This window comes from Lissotriton vulgaris, chromosome 9, assembly GCF_964263255.1.
Source record: "Lissotriton vulgaris chromosome 9, aLisVul1.2, whole genome shotgun sequence".
Classification (NCBI taxonomy): domain Eukaryota; kingdom Metazoa; phylum Chordata; class Amphibia; order Caudata; family Salamandridae; genus Lissotriton; species Lissotriton vulgaris.
The window spans coordinates 1,030,509,182-1,030,529,442 of record NC_141697.1 but is presented as its reverse complement, the minus strand read 5'-3'; the positions used below and the strand labels follow the sequence as shown (position 1 = coordinate 1,030,529,442).

Below are 20,261 nucleotides of genomic sequence, written 5' to 3'. Positions count from 1 at the left end.
ATAGAAATGCAAAAAGTAAATAATAAAAGAAACGAACATTTGCAAGTGGGCTTTAATAATACCATAAACCTAACTTTTTAACAGCACACTTTTTGTTTTTAATTGAGCAGCAAAAACAAACAGGTCATAAATTATCAGAACATAGGTACAAGGTAAAAATACTACATAATACATACTCTTATAATTCATCAAGCATTAAATACCATAAATTCATCTATTATATGTAACAACACCTATAGTACAACTTCCATGGAATAAAAGCAAAACCATAACCATTGCTAAAATCTATAAAGCTGTGTGCACACAGTTTCATTAAAAAGCACAATTAAATCAAAATTAGAGGCAAAAATGTTTTGCCCAACTAGAGCAACTCTCATCTACAGTCATTGATCCAAACAGCACCACACCTTAAGGGTTCAATCCACACCCAAACAAACCTACAGAAAGTAATGAATACATATCAATAGATATGGGCAGCAATGTACAAGAACCAGTAGACTTACAAGCACCTCCGAGTACACAGGACAGCTGTACAATTGAGCATGAACACAGGCAAAAAGAAGATGGAAAGGAGGGGGAAATCAAGGGGTGGTATATAAACAGTTCCTAAAAACATTTACTTTAGGGTGTTTAGTTTTTTGTAATCAAACATAAACACACATTTGGTTTTTGTGATGTTGACAATGTTAGTTGCTTTAAAACAAATGTATTCGAGGGACCTGGGGTCTTAATTTGGCTGATATTTTGCTAGTCTGTTTTATAACGGTGCAAATGAATTAGAACACTTGCCAAAGTACACTGTAACCTAAAGCTAAAATGTTTCCTACGTTTTCCATGGTTTACAATCTACATCTAATGCTGCAGTGAGACTGTTATTCCCAATGGCATGCAAACTTAATTCTTCATCTAGAATAACTCAATTAGTCGAACAGGAAGGGAGATAGCCGCATATAAACCACTGTGGGATAATTAACCTAGTTTTATGTAAAAGCTCTTGTTTTAGCCATACAGGGTTTTACCTGCACACAAGCAAATACAAACAAGCAGAGGTAAAGCCAATACGTCTGGGTTTAATCTGCTCATATATGTAGTATAAGCACATTAAAACCACACACAGAAAGGCAAAGCTGTCTACACTGTACCGCTTCATTGCCTTCTACGCAGGCCTGTTTTGGGGTCAATGTCAAATATATCATATAGGTCATATAGCAAAGGAGTTCTCGCTAGAGCTATTCCTTAGCCAATGACAAAGAACGAAAGGCAGGTCTATAATGAAGGATGCCTTGTCAACCGACCTTCACTTGTCATGGAAACAAAAAAGGGACTGTATTGCGGTAAGGAAGCCTTCAACATGGACAGCCATTTAACAAAAATATATTTAGAGGCACTAATGAACATCACGAGGCAAAGGCACGTGAGGAACACGAGGAAATAGCAGGCATGGGGCAAGGACCACATAGAGGAAAGAGGGACAAGAGAGGGTGTTAGCGTGAGAAAGGAAGAGCGAGAAACACAGGAAGAAGGAAGGGGCGCCAGGAACCCAGTAGAGCCGGACAGACAGTTGTAAAGCAGTTCATCATGTAGTTCAATACAAGCATTGCAATGGACCAATACAATGCATTTAGAGGCGCGCAGATAAATCCTAACAGCCAACAACATTAGGCGACAGAGAAATATTTCCTAAGCTGAGTAACTATGTGACTGACAATCTCAAGCCTAAAGCTTAATGAGTCTGATGAAAAAAAAGAAAAAGCAATGGTTAAAAAGGGAGTGGGATCGAAAGCTTACTTTATATTGTAAACAGAGGGTCACTTCGATAGCTGAACAGTTCAACCACACCTAAAAATGCAGGATTCCATCTTAAGCTCTAGTAGTTTAATAGGAGTTCATCTTTATTTCGGTTCTTTAGCCCATAAAGGATATCAAAATATTGTACAAAAACAATTAATAGCATTCGACAATTACGATTTTGGTTTGTTAAAAAAGTTATACATTTTTTCTGCCCGAGACGTTAAAGACCGATAAAAACGAAATGTTCGCAAACATAGTCCGTCACTACTAAACAGGTAATTGACCATTAAAAAAGCACTAATATATATATATATATATATATATATATATATATATATATATATATATATATATATATATATATATATATATATATATATATATATTAACACATCTCCATTAAGGAGTACAGTGATGCAGTAACCAAAACTCATCAGTCCAGAGACATATGTAAGAAAACTAATCAATATTAAAAACAAGTAAGCTTCCAATTAAAACACCCCCTGTTCTAGCCAAACTATATAGAGGTATCGACTAACGCCAAATACCACTGCCTGGCGGGTGTCCCATCTGAAAATTCGGTAAGCCACCCGATATGCCCTCAGCCCAGAAAGTACACAACAGTTTAATCCATCTCTGCCTGGGTCTTTCATTTGCAGGACAACGAATAAGGGCTCTGGCGAAGGTAGCGGAGAAACATGTTCAGCATACTCTTACCACCTTTATAGAGAATAACAAACTGCTGCATGACTCCCAATCTGGTTTCCGTGCCAATTACAGTACGGAGACAGCTCTTGTGGAGGTGACCGACGCCATCAGGGAAACGCTTGATCTTGGGGGAAAGGCTATGTTGGTCTTGCTGGACCTGTCGGCGGCATTCGACACCGTCCCACACGCCGGCCTCCTCCTAAGACTCAGGGAGGTAGGTTTGCGGGGGACGGTGTTGGACTGGTTTCAATCCTTCTTAACCGACCGTCGGCAGGTGATCTGGGCTCCTCCGTTCTCCGCGGAAATGCCTTCGCTAGAGGTGGGGGTGCCTCAAGGATCCATCCTGAGCCCCACCATATTTAACATTTATGTGGCCCCTTTGGCGAAGGTCGCGGAGGCATTTGGAGCCCGGGTCATCTCATACGCTGATGACACCCAGCTCCTGTTTACCTGCAGGAAGGGAGAGGTTTTTAATGGCGACAGAATCAGAGACTGCCTGAGTGCTGTTTTTGCATGGTTTCAGCACCAGAACCTGAAATGTAACTCGGATAAGTCCGAGTTGCTCTTTTTTGGCTGCGCTGAGGACCCTGGCTGGAAATCGTGGTGGCCTTCCGACATGTTCCCCCCTGAGAAACCATCTGCCCAAGTAAAAAATCTGGGTGTGGTATTTGACGACAGTCTTTCTTTTCGTCCCCACATCACGGGCCTGGCGGGGAAATGTTTCGGTATCTTGAAGATGGTGAGGAAATTTCTCCCACTGCTTTCCCTTCAATATCGCAAGAACATCGTGCAAGCACTTGTGGGCTCGCGTTTAGACTACGCTAACGCACTTTTCTCTGGTCTGCCTAAATATCTGGTATCCAGATTGCAAGTTGTCCAAAACTCGGCGGCCAGAGCCATCTTTGGCCTTCCACGGAGAGCCAGTGCCTCTCTACTGCGCGGCAGGCTACATTGGCTGTCTATCCCTAGCAGAATTAGTTTCAAGGTCCTCACGTTGGCGTTTAAAGCCCTCCACTGCATTGGCCCAGCTTACCTCAGGAAGCGGATTGCTCTCTACGTTCCCCGGAGGAGTTTGAGATCTGCTGATCTGGCCAAAGTGGAGGTACCAGTGATCAAACGCGTGCGGATGGGAGGCCGGTCTTTCCAGTTCATGGCGGCCAGGTTGTGGAATGAGCTCCCTCTGTCACTCCGCAAGGCTAACAATCTTCTGGCCTTTAGAAAGGAGCTCAAGACGCTCCTCTTCTCCGCCTAACCAGTGGGCCTACAGTGTTTCTGCCGCTGGGTTTTTCTTGGTTGTGTTCAGGACTCTCTGCCAAAGCGCCGGGACACCCGATCTGGGTAGCCGTGCGCTCAAGAAATATAGTTCTAACATAACATAACATAACATGTTCAACATCCTTATTGGCGTGTTTAAAAGTATCACAGTAAGCTCAATTGATACCAGCATTGCAATACATTAGGGAGTCCATTACTAATTGTGCAGCATCTAAATTACTAACACCCTGTATTCCTCTCTGTGTGAAACGCCAAACATAACTTTGCATTCAAGCACCATCTCTCTTGATGGATATCCAAAAAATGCGATGAATGGTGCTTAAGGTAGAAACTATGAACATGTTACTTTTTATAATCAACCTGTTCTTGCACATGCTGTTCGGTAGGGGCCCGAGAAAAATAAGGTAGCATTGTGCCTGAGAATATGTAAGCAGTACAAAAGGGGGTGGTGATGGACGGAGCATCTGAACCAATCAAACACTCACACCCAGTCAACAGATCTGGTTTAATCCATCACCGTTCTTTAGCCCACTCTGCCACCCCAGTTCAGACATGGCCATATGCAAAGGGGAGCCTCGTTTACAACGCAGTGTTTACACCGCAGTGCCTTTACAACGATGCCATTACAACGCAAGTCGTTACTACGACTTGCGCTGGATGGCGCTGTTGGACAAGGAATGTTGTAATTTTATATTCCAACACCTTCCCTACTGTTATATGGACTGATGTTGGAATATAAAATTATAATATTCCAAAATCCGCGCCCTCCAACGCAAGTCGTTGTAACGACTTGCGTGGTAATGCCCGCGATGTCAAGTACCGCGATCTAAAAGATCGCGTTGTACTGACATACCTCCTATGCAAATCAGTCTGACCCTGTGCCTCATGGGAACAGTCCAGCCCGAACTGCCAAGCCATGCCTTCCCTGGACCGGAAACAAGCTTCCTAGGACCGGTTTCTGGCATTCCAGCCGTCTTCAGCAAGGCTTGCTTGAATCCAGTGGCAAAGTGATGAAGGGACTCACGTCTGAGCATACCCTGCCAACATATAGCAAACAAAGCGGTACAAAAGGGGGTGGTGATGGACGGAGCATCTGAACCAATCAAACACTCACACCCAGTCAACAGATCGGGGTTGTATCCATCATCGTTCTTTAGCCCACTTCGCCACCCCAGTTCAGACTCCGCTATATGCAAATCAGTCTTGACCCTGTGCCTCATGGGAAATGTCCAGCCCAAACTGCCAAGCCAAGTCTTCCCTGGACTGGAAACAAGCATCCTGGGACCGGTTTCGGGGTAACAAGGGACCCACGTCTGAGCATACCCCGCCAACTTAGGGCGAAGAAAGCAAACATAAGGCGATGATGGACGGAGTGAAACCGTCCATCATCACCTCTGAAACTTTTCAGACACAATTACCCCCAGTAACAGATCTGGGTTGAATCCATCATCGTTCTTTTGCTCACTTCGCCACCCCCGTTCAGACTCGGCTATATGCATATCAGTCTTGACCCGGAGCCTCATGGGTACAGTCCAGCCCTAACTGCCAAGCCAAGTCTTCCCTGTACCGGAAACAAGAATCTAATTTCACCTGTATCGAAAACATGGAAAGAAACTTACAATGGACGATGGTTAGTCGAATTACTTTTGTGGCTGGCGCGGCGACGAGACTAGTGGCCAAAGCCTGGCTCAAATGCCCTATCTATACCCTAAATTAACGACAATGGGCTGAGAGACGCGGTATTCTGTCAGTAGACGTAAGACACTTTACTGGTCTGTAGATCTCGACAGAAGGACATATGGGTCCTTTTTAATGAGTACATAATGGGGGAACAGAAGGCTGACACCTGCCCCTCTATCTGGTACAGTGACCCTGGAGGCTACTGATGACAGCTGAACACCATACCGCATTGCTGAAGTCCTCTAGGTGGTGGGACGGGGATTGTCCCATTGGGTGAATCTGTATATTCGACGATGAGACAATGTGTGTACTAATAATCCCATTTTCTCTGTAAATGGTTCTGTCTGAATATATGGTGATCTACGTCACTTATCCACACTACGCTATGGGTCCACATTTTTATTTTGCATTCAGTTTGAAAATGTTTAGAATTTATAATTTTTTTGAATGTAAAGAAACTAGCTCCAGTTTGAACACTTAAGAGGAATGCCAACAAATATGGCAGTAAATGTTGTGGGCCCTGTGTGCGGAGCGGGAGCCTCGTTTCCATTACAATGTCATCAATTCTTTTAATTAATCTGATTAACGTCTGACACACGAAGGTGCAGGTAGGAGGAGTTAGAAACTTCAACCACAAGTTTGGCCGATTTTTAAGACGTTCGTCATTGCGCCAGTACTCACATGATTATGAATGCATCAAAAATGACTTTCAAATCAACAGCATCTAATACTCTTGCAAGTATGCTATTAGGGAAAGTTTCATAGATTGCCAAAGGACGCTCTGTGCTGAAGACCCACATGAGTGGGGCTATAACTTCTCATGCTAAGACATACTTTACAAATGTGCTCAATTAATAACGTCCGAGGGAATCTAACCTTTTACAGATTAGCCAATTTCACGGACTGACGGTCATAAAATGCTTTCTAAGCAGCAAAAGAAGTCTCCCTACTGGCGAGATTAACATGAATTATTAACAGGTTTTAAAATGTCGCTTATAATAAAAAATACGTCGCAGTTGCAAGAATGTCAACACTTGCAACACACAGGCTGGGCTTGTGAGGCACCAGAAGGCTGCGCATTCAAAACTTTTTCAAAAAGGTATCTAATGTGAGCCTGGCTGCGCCTCACTGAATGACAGTGATCTAACAGCAATGTTTAAATGGTACATTAAAAAGTTCGGCGACGGGGGAAGATTTTTCTTAGGAGCACCCTCCAGCCTCTGCGGATATAGGGACTGCTGACTGCCAAGGCAGACTCATTTTGATTCCACCTTGCTCCTTTTTCTTCCACCACCCTACATGTCCTAGATCCAAATGTCGCTTCTTCAGGTTATTTTTGCGGTCTTGCTACAGACAGCTCCAGGGGTCTGTCACAGAATACACTGTATAAAATACTACACAGAGTTAGCCCTTTTTCACGATTAGATGGTGTTTAACCTGGCATCCTTGACATGGTGTCGCCTGACTTTTGGCTTTGTGACCTCCCGTTTTTGCTGGCTTGAGAAATCGGAGCACTTTACCACTGCTAACCAGTCCTCACGAGCAAGTGCTCTTTATTTTCAACATGATAACATTGGTCTAACCACAACTGGCATATTTGATTTACTTATAAGTCCTTAGTAAAGTGCACTACATGTGCCCAGAGCCTGTAAATTAATTGCTACTAGTGGGCCTGCAGCACTGACTGTGCAACCCACTAAAGTAGCACTTTAAACATGTCTCGGGCTGTCAGTTAAGAGCATGTGTTTGCAGTACTAAATCTTCTATGTCGACCTGGCAAGTTAACTAACTTGCCAGGCCCACACCTTCCTTTTTGTTACATATATTGTCACACCCAGTGGCACGGTGCAGTGTATTTAAAAAGTAGGACGTACTTTTAAGTTGGACATGTCCTGGTAGTGAAATACTCAAATTTGTTTTTCACTACTGCAAATCCTATCTCTCCCAGAGGAGAACATTGGGATTGCCTTACTATATTTTTTAAGTGTAATTTCCAATTGGGAAGCGATAGGACTCTCAAATTTGGGGTCTACAGTCTTACAATTTGAAAACATAACTGATGGTGAAGTTGATTTTTAAACTGCAGTTCTGAAAATGCCACTTTTAGAAAGTTATATACTGAAAATGAGAACTGGATATAATGCACTCCTTCCCTTTCATGGCTTTCAATTTAAAAAAAGTTTTAGATAATACTCCCCGCAAAATCTTAGCGTGCGCGCTCAGAAATGTGCTTTGTCCCAAAGGCACGAATGTCAAGAAAATATCCACTGCGTTGTCACGAAGCAGTTCCGGGTCGCACTGCCGATCAACTGTCTCAGTAAACCATGTTGTCTGTTAACTTTATAATTCAAACGGAGGCAATGAGATATAAAAACCTTTTATTGCTCAAGGAATGCTCATGTGGGCTTTTTCCAACAGCTCTGTAAATCAATTTCCATTGCAAGAAACCCAATTCGGAGTCCACCCACTGCATTTCGGGATGCTAGCCCTTCGTCAGGGGTAAATAGAATTTAAACTTAAAAACAACCCCTCAGAAGCCATGTAAAAATATTTTGATCGGCAGTAAGACCGGGAACTGGTTTATGACAACTACACCAAACAAACATGTGCAATGCAATAAGTCTTGATTACTGAAAGTTTGAGCTATTGGCGTTGCATTATTATTTGCAACGCCAATTGGTCAAACTTTCAGTAATGCATGATCTTTTCCATTGCAAATGCTTGTATAATCTTGATCTTACATCTGGAATCCCATGACGTTCTTTAGCAGGCCAGTGGCCAGTAGAAAAGGGCCTAAATGTTCCTCCTCCAGATAATAACATGGATGGACCATGCATTTTGTGTGACGGGAGGGTAGGAGGGTGTGCCAGCGAGGAGTCAAGAGAAGGGCAGAGCTGACCTACCAAAAGAATCAATTGGTGATGTCCACTGGGCAAGAACCAAGCACCGAAAGGTGGGACAGGTGCACTATATTAACCAAACAGGGAAAAGTATTTTAAAAAAGAGCCCAACTAACCAACCAAAAGTGGTGGGCGTGTCCAAAGTTCCCAATAGCCCATATACCGAATACAGCATGTCTTGCAGAGCAGCGTATGCACTGCCCAGGCTCAACCTAAAAAGCATGTCACTGTATGTAAAGGACATTTTTCCTCTTGGTATATTTCAGCAGGTCTGACCTCCTAAAATGTACCTATGCAAAACTACGGGTCTGAGATATTTGCCACAAAACTCAAGATTCCATAATGTAGGACAACGGGATTAACCGGACATACCTGAATTTAATGGGACAGCCATAATGAGGTCTTAAGTATTTTGTAAACAAAAGATCTGTTTAGCAGCTGTGCTATCAACACAGACCTATTACAAAAGCCCATATAAGAATAAAGTTATCTTATTGGTGACTTCGTTAATCATAGTCCATAGACCCTTTCTCACTATCAATGTTGACTATCACACCACTTGGTGGTAGGACTGGACAGCTGTTTTAATACAAAGCATTTCATGCCAGTGCCACTTACACAGCCAAACGTCATTCTACCATCACAGCACATGAACACTTCTGCTCATTCCTTACAAACAAGCACTGGCAAAGCTAATAGGTCTGGTGTTTGGGTTTTTTTTGTTAGAAAAGCTCATAACAAAGCAAAATCTCAAGCTGCAAATATATGGACAATGGGACAGGGCTCGACAAATCCGAAAAATGGTACTAGTCCTGCAGGTCTAGTACCATGGAAAATCCCCTCGACCTGACTGCAACCCACTTGACCTCCGTCTCTGAAAACGGAGCAAAAGTGACAAGATAACAAGATTTAAAGGCATCTTTATTGCTCATTCCCTTTAGGAGCAATAAAAGTGCCTTTAAATCATGTTATCTTGTCACTTTTGCTCTGTTTTCAAAGACAGAGGACAAAAGTTAGTTTGACTTCCTACTCGCCAGAAAGGGCGAGTAGGACCTAAAAATAGCTCGTCCTGATCCATTCTCCCTCGCAAATGCGAGCGGGCGAGTGGATTTGTCGAGCCCTGTGGGAGTAGGAACCCTTAGCTGAAAAGACTGCACTAGCAGGGTTAACTTGTACTCTCAAAGAGCGTTATTAAAAGTAGTCAGTTGATGAAGTTTGCGCTATAGGTCAGGACCTTGAAAAGCAACCACAGCAAATAAATGTACAGTAGATACTTTAGTTAGGGAAAGTATTATTACGTACGATACTTAAAGTCAACAACATGTTACTCTGACAACAAAGCTAAACAAAAATGTCAGGCACTTCCTAAACAAATGAAAATGTCAACATGTCAGCTAAGTAAATATATTGAAGAAAAGACACTGGCTCTCATATCACCTCTGCGGGCTAAGAAAAGGCGTAACTTAATGCATTACCACAAAAGGCTAATGGAACTAATGGGAAAACTGTAACCAACCTTAAAATGCCACTCGCTTGATATTCCATCAAAGCAATAGTGAAGCATGAAAAGCACACATAACTAGTGGCTGAAGGGGGTGGACGCAAAGCCCAGGATTGTTTTGAAGAATTAGTAACATGAAGTTGAATTAAAACTAAAGTGGTCTGTTGTCTGATGTTAAAGGAAGGTTACACTTGCAGAATAACTTTATTCTTCTAAAGTACAGTAAGGAGAGAAGACTGAGAAAAAGCATACAACTCGCTTACCCACCATGCTTTAATATCACAATCTTCTGTGCAAGATATTTCAGTGGACAAAAGTGGATGGTTTCGAAGGGGGCGTTTGAATGGTCTAACCAAAGCGAAGATCCCCTGAATGCAACAGAGGAGCAGTTACTTGCATTCTTCAAAGCTCTTTCTGGTGGATAGTCTATCTAATCAGATTCTTTAGACCTTTAGATTATCTCCCAGGCACCAGACTGATTCTAGTATTTTCATTAGCAGTGCTGGTGCAACTCCGGATGCATATAAGCGCCAATCCTATCATGGACGTCCGTTTCTTGCTGGACTGTTTGAGCCGCACAAACCAATGGTTAGTACCAGTCAGGAATCTCTAATTTGAGACCTTTTTAGATCGTAAAAAGTGACTGCTGCACAGAATGGGGAGGTGGGAGGGCAGTAAAGAATCTGTAGTTAGACAGAGTATCCACTAAAAAGAGGATTACTGAAAGTATGTAACTTGTTCTTCTAATGGCTAACCTTTAGAATAGAAACTAAAGCAGCACCTCCCAAGGTGAGGAGTCTCCAGAGTGAATCAAACCAAAAAGTCTTAGAGGGCAAAACAAGCAAAATGCCATTGCCATCAGACCTGGCTATCAAGGCACTAGTGCTTCATGTACCTGTGAACTGATGACCATATCGTAGCTTAACAGAAGTCGAGAAAAGGCATCCTGTGTGCCAACGTAGTGGCAGCAGTCTTGGGCCTAAAGGAATGAGCCCTCAATCCTTCCAGAGGCTAAGTCTTTGCCATTCTGTAGCAAATCTTAATGCAGAGGATTATATACCTTGACAAAGTCCTGTTCTGCACCTACAATACCTTTCATTGCCCAACAGCAGAAAAGGCATATCAACCACCCTATAATCTGCCGTGCAATCAATGTAAAGTCTTAAGACTCTTTTGACTGCCAGTCGATGCTGCCTCTCTTCCTCTTTTGTTGGATGAGGTGGAGGAAAGAACGCTGGGTGAGTGATGGACTAGGCAATGTGGAGAGGAGTCATGACTTTTGGAAAAAAAGCCTGCCCTTGTCCTCAACACTAATTTGTCTGGAAAAAAGGTGGTGTAAGGAGACTGCACCGAGACAGCTTGGAGCTCACACACGACGAGATGAAGCGATCGTGATGAGGAAGACAGATTTGACAGCTAGAAGAGACAACCAGCAGCTGTGCATTGGCTCGAACTGGGTGCACACGAGGATTCTGGGGATAAATTAAGATCCTACGTTGACAACACAAACATAGGGAACACGTGTGTCAAACCTTTAATAAACTGCATCACAACAGGTGATTTAAACAAAGATGGTTGGTCCAGCAAGTACAAAAAGGATGAAAGAGATGACAAATACCCTTTAATAGAGTCCAACGGAAGACTTTGCTGGGGCAAAGACAAAATAAACAATCAAAATCTGATTTTAGCTTGTAAGGGGTCAGTGTTGCAGTCTCCTCACCAGGCCACAAATTTGTTGCAGCACCCAGAGTAAATGGACTTTGCAAAGGGGTGCCAGGCTGATAGAAAAACATACAGAATCTCAGGTGGTACATCAAATGCATTTAACTGCCACTGCTTAATATCCATGCACTGAAGTGCAGATTGCAGGGTTCCGGAGCAGAACCCCGTCCTGCTGATGTGACCGAAGATCCTCCTGAAGAGGCAGCAGATCAGAGGACAGATAGTCATGACCAGGAGTTCTTGGAACCACACTCTTCTGGCCCAATTTGGAGCTACTAGGATGTCTTTGGCCTAGTTATTCCTGATCTTTTTCAGAACTCAGAGCAGGAGAGGCAGAGGTGGAAATAAAGTCCTGCGTTCCACTCTAGTCTTAATAGGTCTCATAGAGAGAGCGTTCTTGGAAACTCCAGGGTACAGACGTTTTGACACTGCACATTTCTGATGGAGGCAAAAAGATCTAGTTGGGGTTCCTCCCACTATCGGAAGGTGCCCTGTGCCACCTAGGGTTACAGTAGTCATTCGTGATCTGCTAGGTACCACCAGCTGAGCTCGTCCGCTATGGCACTGAATGATCCCACTAGGTGGTTCACAATCAGGGCGACTCCCTCATGTTCCACCAACCTGCATAGGAAGACACTACTGGCACAGGACCCCACTCTGCCCTGCTTGTTGCAGTACCACATGGCGGTGGAGTTGTCTGTACCTGCACCAGCCTTACACTGATGGATGGCAGAATGGCTTCCAATACTAGATTAACGTGGAGTAGGATGTCTGCCAGAAACCAGAGCCCTCCGATTGCCAGGTGTCCAAGTTCACCTCCTTAACCCATCAGTGTTGCATTAGTCACCACCGTCTGCTCTGGGTGGGAAACGGAGAGGGGTCTGCCGCTTGTCCGGTTGTGGTTGAGCAACCACCACTACCAATCTTGTGCAGTCTCCAGTGAAAATTAGATGACGTCTGCCAGGTCCCCTTGTAGCTGGGCCTACTGAGACTTCAGATCCTACTGAAGAGCCTGCATATGCTCCCTAGTGAAGTGGATGACCAGAATGTATGAGGCCAACAGGATTCAGAGCTGCTCTCACTGGGATCCAGGACCAAGGCTGAAACATCAGGATCATAAACCGAATGTCCAGGACTCGCTGCAGCAGAGGAAAGGCTCTGAACAGTACTATGTCCAAGACAGTTCCGATAAAAAAAAGAAGTAGTTGCGAAGGAGATTAGTGTGACTTTAGCTCATTGATTGAGAAATTCCAATAATGTCAGGAAGTTCACTATCATTAGGAGGTCCTCTACGATGATCTGTGGCGAGATCTCCTTCAAAAGCAAGTCATTCAGGTAGGGTTAATGGTAAGGCCAAAGGGGAGCATGGCAAACTCAAAATGCTCTTGGCTGACCCTGAACTGTGAGTAACGTCTGTGGGACTGCAGGACGGGAACATGAAAGTATGTGCCCTGCAGGTTCAAGAGCACCATCAAGTTTCCCAGATCGAGAGCAGATAAAACCTGGGCCTGTGTGAGCATTTAGAATTTGTTCTTCCGTGGGAGGCCATTCAAAGGGTGAATATCTATAACAGGATAAAGGCCTCAATCCTTTTTCTGGTACAAGGAAATGGCAGGAGTAACAGCCCTTCCCTATTTCCGAATCCAGCACCCTCTCAATTTCCCCTTTTAGACACTAGGGTTTGCACCTTTTGCAGTAAGATCAATAGGTACTCCGCTGAGAGCTACTGTGAAATGGATGAAAGCTGTGGATGGTAACAGAGACAGGAGGGCATAAGCCTGCCGGAGTATCTGGTAGACCCATCTGTTGGATGCGACGGACTGCCACCCTGGGAGAATATGTTTGACTCTGCATCCCGCAGGGTGGTTATGTGCCACTAAAGAGCAAACTAAAGCTACTTGTGGGCTGGTACTGCAAGGGAGGGGGCCCGAGACATAGTCCCTGGTGACCTGCGCAATGTCTGGTTCATCCTCGTCCCAGAGAAAGAAAGGACTGGGCTGACTTTTTGCAGTGGTGGCGGAGTGTGGTGTTGTCTATACGCCAATCCTATGGAGTAGCCTTAGAAGAGGCAAAACAGAGAAGGGGATGGTGTGGCCCGGGTGTTTAGGTCCAAGGAACACACAGTGGCTCAACTTTCCTTAAAGCGTTCAAGGGCAGAATCATCCTTTTCACCAAATAGGAGGGATACATAAAAAGGCATATCCATAAGGGGTGCCCGGCCTTCCCTAGAAAAGCCTGCAGATCACAATCATGCAAGGCAATGGAGTACCACATTAGTAAGGATGCTTGTCGCTAACAATTGATAGTACACAGGGTAGACAATATTACTTACATGGCTGTATTCTGGCTGTTTTGAATGATCTGAACCATAGAGGCCCTGAACTCTTCAGGGACTTCCAACAAAGATCTCGCTGGACGTGTCCCAGATTGTGTGCGTATAACGGCCTGATAAGCAGACTGTTTCGACTGACCTCAATACCCAACTGGTTTAGGAGAATATTCGCTTCCCAAATGCCTGGATCTTTATCGAATTCATGTCAGAAGATGTTATGGGGAACACATTAGGATTCACTTTGCTGCTGAGCGCCTGGACCTCCAAACTTTCTGGAGTAGGATGCTGCATAAGAAAATCCAGGTAGCCAAGCGGCAGACTGGTGTCTGGCCACTGGCTGTTCAGCAGTGAGTAAAAGCAAGGCTTAGCCCAAGTGCCCATAAGGGTGTCAGTCAGGGCTTTATTAAATGGATGTAAGTGGTCAGATGAGGCAGGCCCAAGATGTAAAACCTCAGTAAAAACATTTATCTTGACCATGACAGAAGTCAACTGTAGGTTCAGACCTCACCTGCTTGTCTAATCACTATGGGAAATGAAGCCCTCTCTGCCTTCGAGGATTTGAGGGGCAAGATCAATCCCGTTTCAAGAGTCTTATCAAGCCTACTGGCCTCCTGAAGTCACAGGCAGTGGGAATTATCATCGAAATGTGGGGGTGAATCATCACCATTTTCATCATCGGGTGGTGGCAAACTCTAGTTAGAATCTGAGCCTAAAAGCTGGTGGAGTCAGATTGTATGGGAGTCAGGTGTGCTGCAGTGGGATGGAGTCAAAGCATGACCTCAGTCGCGGCCGAAACAGTTTTGGCTCAGGGTCGGACACCGTGGTCAGCCTCCAGCACTGGCAACGTCAGGACCAGCACAAGTCTTGGAGCTGGAATGGAAGTCTGCACTGGAGTCTTTGTGGAACTTGCAATGGGATTCAGTGGCTCAGACAGGGTTTAGGAAAGACCCGCCTGTGATAACCCAACTGGAAGGCTCTGCAGATCATTTGGACCCAAAGGTACACCAGAGGAAACCAGCAGATGTCCAAAAAAGGCAGCATGGACTACGTAAAGGTCACGCAATGCTGTAGCGTCACTGATGGCCCAAGAAATTCGGGGACAAGTTGAGGAATGGGGTCTCTGTTCGGCAGCAAGTTCTATTGGCATTTTGACACATTCCTGACTTCTCTTTAGGCAGAGCGAGGTGGGATGAAGTCACGTCCAGATTTGACTTCTTACGCTTCTCCTTCGACTTGGAAATCAGGCTTACCAGCTAACCTCAACCACAAAGAAACCCTGATGCAGGAACAGCCTAGAAAGTGGGATCCGGTCCATGCCCTCTACTTTGAGCTAGAGTTACGCAAGGCAGTGAATTCTTTCAGTGTTCGGCAACATACAGATCTGCATGCTTCACAGTCCCTGATTGCCTTTGGGTGCATGAGGGCACATTTGTTGCACAATTTGCAGCTATGCCCCAAACCCAAGCATCAAAGGAACATATAGGTTACCACTGACATCTTTTTCTGAGAGCCATGGCACAGCCTGAAGCCTGTAGTCTTCAGAGGGGACATTGTTCTATTGCACACTGGAAAAGTAAATAGGAAGAATTTGTCAGCAGACGAAAGAGAGAGCGAGCTCTGGATCAGTGGTCAATAGCGCAGAAAAATAGGAACTAATGTTGGAGGGAAGGGGTGGCGTCTACATGCGTCTAGAATTTGTCACTTCCGGGGTGGATCGAGGCCAACACTGCGCCCGGGAGCACTGGAGCGGAAACTAGAATTTGTCACTTCCGGGGTGGATCGAGGCCAACACTGCGCCCGGGAGCACTGGAGCGGAAACTTTCGGATCAAGGCACCTCAGTGATATTCTAAAGGAGAGACATCTGCAGTTAGAAGTATCAATCAGAAAGGATTCAGGTGGAAATTTATTTTAGAGACGTTTAAAAAAAACCTTGGATGAAACTACTCTGAAAAGAAAATCCTGTTCTGGAAAATAAATGTACAAGGTAACAGTTAAATAGCCATTTAATTACCTACAATTTTGAATTATCTCTACTTGTGGAATTGCACATTACAGAATATATATTATTTCGGCTTCCAGCAGCCCTACTACCATTCAGAGGGGCCATGCTGCAAAAATAAATCACCTACTACAATAAATAACTCTGGTGGACAGACATATGACCACTATCAGTACATCCATTACTTCTGGAAATTACTTTAGTGTAAATAAGGCTCGCCATCAAGTTCCTGGCATGAAAATCTAAAGTCAGAAAAATGGGTTGGCCGGAAGACAGTTGTTCCACAAGAGCAGGATGTCCACCTGATACAGAGGACAGGTTGGTGCCCAACTGAGTTGCAACAGGTCTGGGTAATAGAATTTCCTTATCTGACCTTGGGCAATCAGTATCAAATCAGCAATGTGATGCCATATATTTTTTGCAAGACTGACTGGAAGTTAACATATAGGAGACCTTAAGTTTACTCCGACATCCAAGTTCTACCATCAATCTTGTTGGGAAACCTTACAGTGAAGAGAACATGGTAAATTTCCAGTTGCACAGGTCACAAAGAGATCTACATATGACTTAACTTGGAGGTGAAAAATAAAGTCTTTTTCCTTAGGAAGCAGATCTCAATTTATAATTCGCAATGGACAATCTGTTTAGGAGATATGCTGCAGAGTTTCCATTCTTCACTAGATGAACTGCTGACAGTTCCTTTGTCTCTGGCTGGTGTTCAGAGACCCGTTGCTTTCTCACAAAGGTTTGGAGTCTCTTTACTTAAAACATGGTAGAGAAGCTATTTTTGAAAATCTAGACATTTGCGTTACAGATGAGAGAGGAAGACCTGCAGTCAGCCATCAACTCCAGAAAAATGATTTATTAATGATTGAGAAAACATGTTTCGGCAAATTGGTGATTGTGGTGTTCACATTCTCCTAGAGGCGATCTAGGGCAGATGCATTTCGTACCCATCCACCCACATAAGTGTTAAATTAAATTCCGTGAAGATGCAGATGAGCTACTGGTCAAGACCTCCACAAAAAACACCCCGGTGACAGATGTAAGCCAAAAAGCAAGCACTGACAATTGATAATGTTTGTCTCCTAGAAAGTGTCTTGTGGGCATTTGCAACTTGCACATGTAGACATGTATCTTGGGAGTTCCAGGGATACTAACCAAACATGCATCTTGGAGGATTGCATGATTTAGTATAGATCCACCATCATGATTTCCAATGGAGTATAACTCACACCCTTTTCAATATCCAAACAGTGTGCGGAGTAGCACCCTTTTCATTTTTATGTGTGTGACAACTTCTCTACAGCCCCTTTCACAAGTAGGGAGCAAGACTCTTTCATTAAGATGTTTACGTGAAGGAGGGGGAAGAAGGCTGGTTTGGGTGGGTCGGGTATTAGTCAACTTTACTATCCGTTGGACCCCTAGACCGAAGGTATTCTCAGTCAGTTCCACAAACAAGCATTTACAATGCAAAGGTCTCGCCTTTGCAAAAGTTAGAGCTATTGGCATTGGAAATGACACATTTTGTATTTATGTGTTGGTTTTGAAAACAGATAAATGGCATTGTCATTTACAATGCCAATAGCTTAATCTCTCGCAAATGTGAGACCTATTGCATTTGCACCGACACACACACAAAGCCACACACACACACAAAGCTACACACACACACACACACCCACAGAGCCACACACACACAGAGCCACACACACACAGAGCCACACACACACACACACAGAGCCACACACACACACAGAGCCACACACACACACAGAGCCACACACACACACAGAGCCACACACACACACACAGAGCCACACACACACACACAGAGCCACACACACACAGAGCCACACACACACACACAGAGCCACACACACACACAGAGCCACACACACAGAGCCACACACACACACACAGAGCCACACACACACACAGCCACACACACACATAGTGGTGGTGGGTGTGGTGGTGGTGGAGGTGGTGATGGATGTGGTGGTGGTGGTGGAGGATGTGGATGTGGTGGTGGAGGATGTGGATGTGGTGGTGGTGGATGTGCTGTTGGTGGTGGTGGATGTGGTGGATGAGGTGGTGGTGGATGTGGTGGATGAGGTGGTGGTGGATGAGGTGGATGTGGTGGTGGATGTGGTGGAAGTGGTGGTGGATGTGGTGGATGTGGTGGAGGTGGTGGTGGATGTGGTGGAGGTGGTGGTGGATGTGGCGGTGGTGGATGTTGTGGTGGTGGTGGTGGTGGTGGTGGATGTGGTGGTGGTGGTGGATGTGGTGGTGGGGGATGTGGTGGTGGTGGATGTGGATGTGGTAGTGGTGGTGGATGTGGTGGTGATGGATGTGGTGGTGGATGAGGCGGTGGTGGATGTGGTGGTGGTGGTGGATGTGGTGGTGGATGTGGTGGTGGTGGATGTGGTGGTGGTGGTGGATGTGGTGGTGGTGGTGGTGGTAGATGCGCCTCAATGCTACCTCCAGCCACCACAACGCGGTGCTGGAGGTCGACAGGCACGGAAGCAGGAGCTGGGCGAGAGGGCGAAACTCCGAAGCATAAGTGAAAGCATCCGCTTCCCGAGGTGTCCTGCCCAGGAAGGAGGAGCTATGGCTGCCTAAACTGCTGCAACTATCCTCACACCACTTACCCAGAGGAAACCATATGACAAATGTTCCCAGATGGTGCAGTTACCACCAGGTTGCCTGCCAGGCCTGTGATTATGACCCAATAATATGTAGGTTAGCTACAGATGAATGCCAATGCTAGGACCACCATCCTGGAGGGATGAACAGATTTACCCGGGTGAGTGTATTCCACTTCCCTGGTGCTCTGTCAGGGACAGGTCTTGAGTTCTTATGCCAACCGTCACGGAGTAAACCATTGTGCTTTTGTTTCATTAAGAGTGCTGGGATAGAGCAACCACCCCCCAGTCTGCACTGCCTTTCCTTAAAGACTGCCTATGACCTCAGAACAGAGATGCCATAGAACTATGGCAAGGGTACTGTAAAGGCAGCTCTACTGGAATTATCGGATTCTATAGCCATGGAATTCTAGTGGTCTTACTGTCTGGCTCCCCGGGCAGCAGCTTGAACAACCCTCCCCCTCCCCGTGCCCCCCCCCCACCCCACCCTCGTTTTCTGGCACTTACCACTTCGCGGCTGAAGGCACAAAGGACAAACCTTTTGTTACTGGGAAGGCACCTACAAGGCCCTCTCTCACCTACATCTTCCATCTTGGAAGAGTCCCCATGAGGGTGGACGAAATGCCACTGTCACGTGGCTAAAGGCCAGAGACTGACTGAAGCAGTACCAGGTGCCGAGGGACAGCGGGTGTGTCACAGGGCAAAAGTCCTGCTGGGGAGGTTATTAAGACTGCTATCAGAGTTTATTAAATAGATGGGCCTACCACCAAATCCTTCAGCACAGACATAGGGTCTTTTGGTGGGAATGCTATCCCCAGGGCTCTTATCCCCAGGGCTCTAACAGCTGTTCTTCCCTGCTTACATGTTTCAAGTAAGTGATGCTCTTTATCTACAAAGTGACTGACTCTGATCATTGAAGCACTGGTCCAGTTGTTAGGCTTGCCTGTCACCTGAAAATCCAGTCATTCTTTTAAAGTCATGGCCAACATTTCCAGGCCTATTTGTATGAATTGCTTAGATTATGCCAGTAAATCATGCTACAATGAAGTGAAAGGTTCCCCCAGTGAATTTGGTAAATGGAGCGTATCTACAGATGCTTTCTCTAGCACGCATGCATGGTTATAGCTAGCCAGCAGGCACGAAAGACTGGTTGATCTTAATACCAAACAATCACCTGAAAATTCATTTTGGCCTCGAATGTCAAGTCAATAAGATTCCCTCGCTGGTGGAGTAGATTGGAAATGTACATTTTCAGAATGTTGCCAAAGATGCAGGTGAAACATAGGAACTGTCTAAAGCTTCAGGCCTATGCTTTCTCGATGTGTTTCTAAATGAAGTTCAGTAAATTAAGGTTTTTCTACAGTCTGCAGTATTCCTAACTGATGGGTATAATAACTAGAGAAAACAGTTTACTTCACATCTCTGTAAATAGGCTGGCCAGTTTGCAAGAAAAGTGCACATGCCCCAGCAAACACCTCATCTGCTTTTTTTACCACATGTACTAAGTGGACTTACTCAGCAGTAAAGGGTAGTCTTAAATTGGGAACTCGGGCTTAAGGGCGGGTCTCACTCTCTAGTACACTACAAATGCAATTACAGTTCAGAATGCATTGTCTTAAGCAGCTTGTTACACCTGTCGAGGGATATGGGATGCATAAACCTTCTATTGTGTCCCCCTGTGGTTTTTAATGTGGTGTGAAGGTGGTT

The 20,261-nt window shown here is 44.9% G+C and overlaps 1 protein-coding gene across 1 annotated transcript in view; it reads right to left on the bottom strand.

Moving 5' to 3' along the window:
* Nucleotides 1–20,261, bottom strand: part of IARS1 (isoleucyl-tRNA synthetase 1) — a 553,819-nt gene that overhangs the window by 230,064 nt on the left and 303,494 nt on the right. The window lies entirely within an intron of this gene.